At 33.9% G+C, this 6,225-nt stretch overlaps 1 long non-coding RNA gene across 1 annotated transcript; it reads right to left on the minus strand.

The window, feature by feature from the left end:
* Positions 1 to 4,039: 4,039 nt before the first annotated feature.
* On the minus strand, positions 4,040 to 6,004 carry LOC124329546. Its single transcript, XR_006916811.1, has 8 exons — positions 5,731 to 6,004; positions 5,556 to 5,670; positions 5,383 to 5,481; positions 5,204 to 5,312; positions 4,927 to 5,044; positions 4,710 to 4,859; positions 4,514 to 4,637; positions 4,040 to 4,437 (listed from the first exon to the last, which is right to left on the minus strand). It is a non-coding gene; the product is annotated as an uncharacterized LOC124329546 (long non-coding RNA).
* Between the last annotated feature and the right edge of the window lie 221 nt (positions 6,005 to 6,225).

Here is a 6,225-nt window from a genome sequence, read left to right on the forward strand (position 1 = left end):
CAAAGTTCAAAAAATCCTAAAAAAAAGATGAGAAAGGACATTTTAGGAGCTGGAGAGGTAAAATTTCAAAAAATCCGAAAAATGATGAGAAAAGACGTTTCAGGAGGTCAAAGGTCTAAGTTCAAAAAATCCGAAAAAATGATGAGAAAAGACCTTTCGGGAGGTGGAGAAGCCCAAGTTCAAAAAATCCGAAAAAAAAATGAGAAAAGACGTTTCAGGAGGTGGAGAGGTTCAAGTTCATAAAATCCGAAAAAATGATGAGAAAAGACGTTTTAGGAGCTGGAGAGGTAAAAATTTCAAAAAATCCGAAAAAATGATGAGAAAAGACGTTTCAGGAGGTCAAAGGTCAAAGTTCAAAAAATCCGAAAAAATGATGAGAAATGACGTTTCAGGAGGTCAAAGGTCAAAGTTCAAAAAATCCGAAAAAATGATGAGAAAAGAATTTTCAGGAGGTTCAAAGTTCATAAAATCCGAAAAAATGAAAAAAGACGTTTCAGGAGGTGGAGAAGTTCAAGTTCATAAAATCCGAAAAAATAATGAGAAATGACGTTTCAGGAGGTGGAGTTGAAAAAATCCGAAAAAATGATGAGAAAAGACATTTTAGGAGCTGGAGAGGTAAAATTTCAAAAAATCCGAAAAATGATGAGAAAAGACGTTTCAGGAGGTCAAAGGTCAAAGTTCAAAAAATCCGAAAAAATGATGAGAAAAGAATTTTCAGGAGGTCAAAGGTCAAAGTTCATAAAATCCGAAAAAATGATGAGAAAAGACGTTTCAGGAGGTCAAAGGTCAAAGTTAAAAAAATCCGAAATAATGATGAGATAAGACATTTCAGGAGGTCAAAGGTCAAAGTTCAAAAAATCCTAAAAAAAAAGATGAGAAAGGACATTTTAGGAGCTGGAGAGGTAAAATTTCAAAAAATCCGAAAAAATGATGAGAAAAGACGTTTCAGGAGGTCAAAGGTCAAAATTCAAAAAATCCTAAAAAAAAGATGAGAAAAGACGTTTTAGGAGCTGGAGAGGTAAAATTTCAAAAAATCCGAAAAATGATGAGAAAAGAATTTTCAGGAGGTCAAAGGTCAAAGTTCATAAAATCCGAAAAAATGAAAAAAGACGTTTCAGGAGGTGGAGAGGTTCAAGTTCATAAAATTCTAAAAAATGATGAGAAATGACGTTTCAGGAGGTGGAGTTGAAAAAATCCGAAAAAATGATGAGAAAAGACATTTCAGGAGGTCAAAGGTCAAAGTTCAAAAAATCCAAAAAAAAAGATGAGAAAAGACGTTTTAGGAGCTGGAGAGGTAAAATTTCAAAAAATCCGAAAAATGATGAGAAAAGACGTTTCAGGAGGTCAAAGGTCAAAGTTCAAAAAATCCTAAAAAAAAGATGAGAAAGGACATTTTAGGAGCTGGAGAGGTAAAATTTCAAAAAATCCGAAAAATGATGAGAAAAGACGTTTCAGGAGGTCAAAGGTCAAAGTTCAAAAAATCCGAAAAAATGATGAGAAAAGACCTTTCGGGAGGTGGAGAAGCCCAAGTTCAAAAAATCCGAAAAAAAAATGAGAAAAGACGTTTCAGGAGGTGGAGAGGTTCAAGTTCATAAAATCCGAAAAAATGATGAGAAAAGACGTTTCAGGAGGTCAAAATTCAAAAAATCCGAAAAAGTGATGAGAAAAGACGTTTCAGGAGGTCAAAGTTCAAAAATCTGAAAAAAATGATGCGAAAAGACGTTTCAGGAGGTCAAATGTCAAAATTCAAAAAATCCGAAAAAATGATGAGAAAAGACTTTCAGGAGGTGGAGAGGTCAAAGTTCAAAAAATCCGAAAAAATGATGAGAAAAGACCTTTCGGGAGGTGGAGAAGCCCAAGTTCAAAAAATCCGAAAATAAATGAGAAAAGACGTTTCAGGAGGTGGAGAGGTTCAAGTTCATAAAATCCGAAAAAATGATGAGAAAAGACGTTTTAGGAGCTGGAGAGGTAAAAATTTCAAAAAATCCGAAAAAATGATGAGAAAAGACGTTTCAGGAGGTCAAAGGTCAAAGTTCAAAAAATCCGAAAAAATGATGAGAAAAGAAATTTCAGGAGGTTCAAAGTTCGTAAAATCCGAAAAAATGAAAAAAGACGTTTCAGGAGGTGGAGAGGTTCAAGTTCATAAAATCCGAAAAAATGATGAGAAATGACGTTTCAGGAGGTGGAGTTGAAAAAATCCGAAAAAATGATGAGAAAAGACATTTTAGGAGCTGGAGAGGTAAAATTTCAAAAAATCCGAAAAATGATGAGAAAAGACGTTTCAGGAGGTCAAAGGTCAAAGTTCAAAAAATCCGAAAAAATGATGAGAAAAGACGTTTCAGGAGGTCAAAGGTCAAAGTTCAAAAAATCCGAAAAAATGATGAGAAAAGACGTTTCAGGAGGTCAAAGGTCAAAGTTCAAAAAATCCTAAAAAAAAAGATGAGAAAGGACATTTTAGGAGCTGGAGAGGTAAAATTTCAAAAAATCCGAAAAATGATGAGAAAAGACGTTTCAGGAGGTCAAAGGTCAAAGTTCAAAAAATCCGAAAAAATGATGAGAAAAGACGTTTCAGGAGGTCAAAGGTCAAAATTCAAAAAATCCTAAAAAAAAGATGAGAAAAGACGTTTTAGGAGCTGGAGAGGTAAAATTTCAAAAAATCCGAAAAATGATGAGAAAAGATTTTTCAGGAGGTCAAAGGTCAAAGTTCATAAAATCCGAAAAAATGAAAAAAGACGTTTCAGGAGGTGGAGAGGTTCAAGTTCATAAAATCCGAAAAAATGATGAGAAATGACGTTTCAGGAGGTGGAGTTGAAAAAATCCGAAAAAATGATGAGAAAAGACATTTCAGGAGGTCAAAGGTCAAAGTTCAAAAAATCCAAAAAAAAAGATGAGAAAAGACGTTTTAGAAGCTGGAGAGGTAAAATTTCAAAAAATCCGAAAAATGATGAGAAAAGACGTTTCAGGAGGTCAAAGGTCAAAGTTCAAAAAATCCTAAAAAAAAGATGAGAAAGGACATTTTAGGAGCTGGAGAGGTAAAATTTCAAAAAATCCGAAAAATGATGAGAAAAGACGTTTCAGGAGGTCAAAGGTCAAAGTTCAAAAAATCCGAAAAAATGATGAGAAAAGACCTTTCGGGAGGTGGAGAAGCCCAAGTTCAAAAAATCCGAAAAAAAAATGAGAAAAGACGTTTCAGGAGGTGGAGAGGTTCAAGTTCATAAAATCCGAAAAAATGATGAGAAAAGACGTTTCAGGAGGTCAAAATTCAAAAAATCCGAAAAAGTGATGAGAAAAGACGTTTCAGGAGGTCAAAGTTCAAAAATCTGAAAAAAATGATGCGAAAAGACGTTTCAGGAGGTCAAAATTCAAAAAATCCGAAAAAGTGATGAAAAAAGACGTTTCAGGAGGTCAAATGTCAAAATTCAAAAAATCCGAAAAAATGATGAGAAAAGACTTTCAGGAGGTGGAGAGGTCAAAGTTCAAAAAATCCAAAAAAAAAGATGAGAAAAGACGTTTTAGGAGCTGGAGAGGTAAAATTTCAAAAAATCCGAAAATGATGAGAAAAGACGTTTCAGGAGGTCAAAGGTCAAAGTTCAAAAAATCCGAAAAAATGATGAGAAAAGACGTTTTAGGAGGTCAAAGGTCAAAGTTCAAAAAATCCGAAAAAATGATGAGAAAAGAATTTTCAGGAGGTCAAAGGTCAAAGTTCATAAAATCCGAAATAATGATGAGAACCCGTACGAAAATGGTGGGTAGTCAATAGCTAGAAACTAGCTAGCTAAGTTGGACCTACTAGCTAAACAAAACTAGCTGAAATGTAGGTTCTTTTGTCCATTTCCAACCTAACCAATTCCACCTAAGTAGGGCGTTCATATTCAGCTAGTAGCCAGTTCGAATTTTGCTAAATTTTTCTTATTGGTTTTACGTTGCTGATGGAAAGCTTACATTACATAGCTGTTTTGTAGTAAACAAAAAGCTTAGATTTCACTGTTTTTATGCTTATCATAAATACCTTAAATAAAGTTACCATTTAGAATATAAATTTGGAGCTGATAGTAATTTTCTGGGTGCAACCAATCTTTGTATTTTACATATACAAAACAATTATGTTTCATTAACAACAGTATTTTCAAATAATGGTAATGTTCTAAAGACTGGCATAATTGATCATAATTTCTACATGACTGTTAGAATAATGTTCCAATATATAATGACAGCATCATCCCAAGCAAATTTACATGTAGAATAACAAATTAAGTTGAAAATAGACTGCTAAGATTGCATAAGCCTACTGTTTTTTCCAAAAATCAACTGCTTTTTCTTTTTCACTTGTGTGATGATTTCTTCTTCTCGGGTGTTGGTTTGGTGGATATGTAGTTGGTTATCTAAACTTTTCCTCTCCTTCTGTGTCTCGCTCTTTTCTCTTCCCATCAATACTTTCTAGAAAATAAAGAGAATATGTTAACAAAATGTGAAAGAGATTAGCTATAAACAAGCTATATGTAGTATAGCGTACCTGAATCACAATACCAGACTTAAGAAAAGCACTGATGCAAACCCTTGGCCTTCTCATTTCAATCTGGTGCTTCATAGTCGCACAAATTCCATCAAGCCTTATTGTAAATTCCATCTCCAGCCACCTGTATGTGAAGATACAGAGGACATGAAAACATTAACGTATGAACTATATGCTTCAACAGATAAAAACTTACTTTTCTGTTACGGCTTTCTTTGAATCTATCCAAGATTTGAGTTTCCAATTAGTGACAATGTGCTACCATGTACTCATTGACTGATTTTGGTGGCAAGTAACGGCTAGGCCCAAGTGCCAAGTAGTAACTTTGATGTAAAGAATGATAAACCTGTCGAAATGTCAAAGGTACCATCGTTATGTTAGGAGATTTTGCACAATAAAATCCAAATTGTTACCGTTGTAAGAGGTTTTGTCTACCATTTCACGTTTTCACACATTTAACTTTATAAGAATGATACTTCATCAGCAAAACGCAACTGACTGTGTAAAGGCGATGAGGGCGTCATGGAATGACTGACATGGAATGAGCGGGAAAAAAATCAGGGAATAAGATAAACGTTGCCAATTCGGCGATTTTGCATTTTGTTGCCAATTAGGATAAATAACGTTTCAGTGATATTGAAAATAAAATAATAATGAATAATAACAATAATAATAAGCCATTTAACATACCTATACGATTTATTCAAAAAAATTTATTTCGAATTTTTTTGTCCAGTTTTTTAAAGTACTGATGTACTGAGAAATGGGAGATAAACTATAACTGGTGCAACTGAGGCATCTAATATAATAATAAACAAACAAGAAATGAGATAATGCTGTGTTGGTGAATAAATGTTATTAAAACTTACACCATCATTAACATGTAAGAGATTCAGCATCTGAATCAGCATCAGCAGCGTTATCCCACCACCACTCACACTCATTAGCTGTGGGAGCTGGAAATGATTCTAGATTTTGACGTAAGAGAAGAACTTTAGAAAATGATTCTTTTAAGCATGATTATGACTTATCGTTAACTAACCTCAGTGTTATTTGTTGACTCATGCTGGTCTGCATGTACAACAACTTCCGAAGGTGTAGCTTGACTACAACTTCCATTAACTCATGTTGCAGAGTGAGTCCTTAGCTGAAAGCGACTAAAATATAAAATTATTAGTTTACTATGTAAAATGAATCTGTAGGATTTGATTGAATACCTCATGAGGATGTACAACACTGAGGCCCAAATGTTCTGGACTTGTTTCTTCCACTTCCACTGCATTGATGTCATCACTTTCTATAACTTTTCTTAAATTCTTCAGTTTCAAATCTACATCAATCGCAGTGGCAGCCCTCCTTTTCAGTGTTTTTTTGTGACGGCCCTCATCGTTAGACGCCATTTAGTATCAAATGTATAAGGGACTTCAACTCTTACACTTACACAGATAAAAAAATATAGCAGACGAGAGATAAATAAACTTGACGCCAGCTGTCAAACGCCATATATTTAACCATCGATTAAAGCGAGATATTGAATTTTTATCGATAATTAACAAAGTCTTTACATCTTAACTTTTAAGCAATAAAAATATAGCTATTGATAAGAAGCTAGTACTAGGAAAATAATCTCAGCTAATTACCACCTAAATTTAGGTAACCCAAAACCAACTGCAAAATTTCCGCTTAATTATTGTTTAGAATGAGCAAGAATT

This window comes from Daphnia pulicaria, chromosome 3 (genome assembly GCF_021234035.1).
Source record: "Daphnia pulicaria isolate SC F1-1A chromosome 3, SC_F0-13Bv2, whole genome shotgun sequence".
Taxonomy (NCBI): Eukaryota; Metazoa; Arthropoda; class Branchiopoda; order Diplostraca; family Daphniidae; genus Daphnia; species Daphnia pulicaria.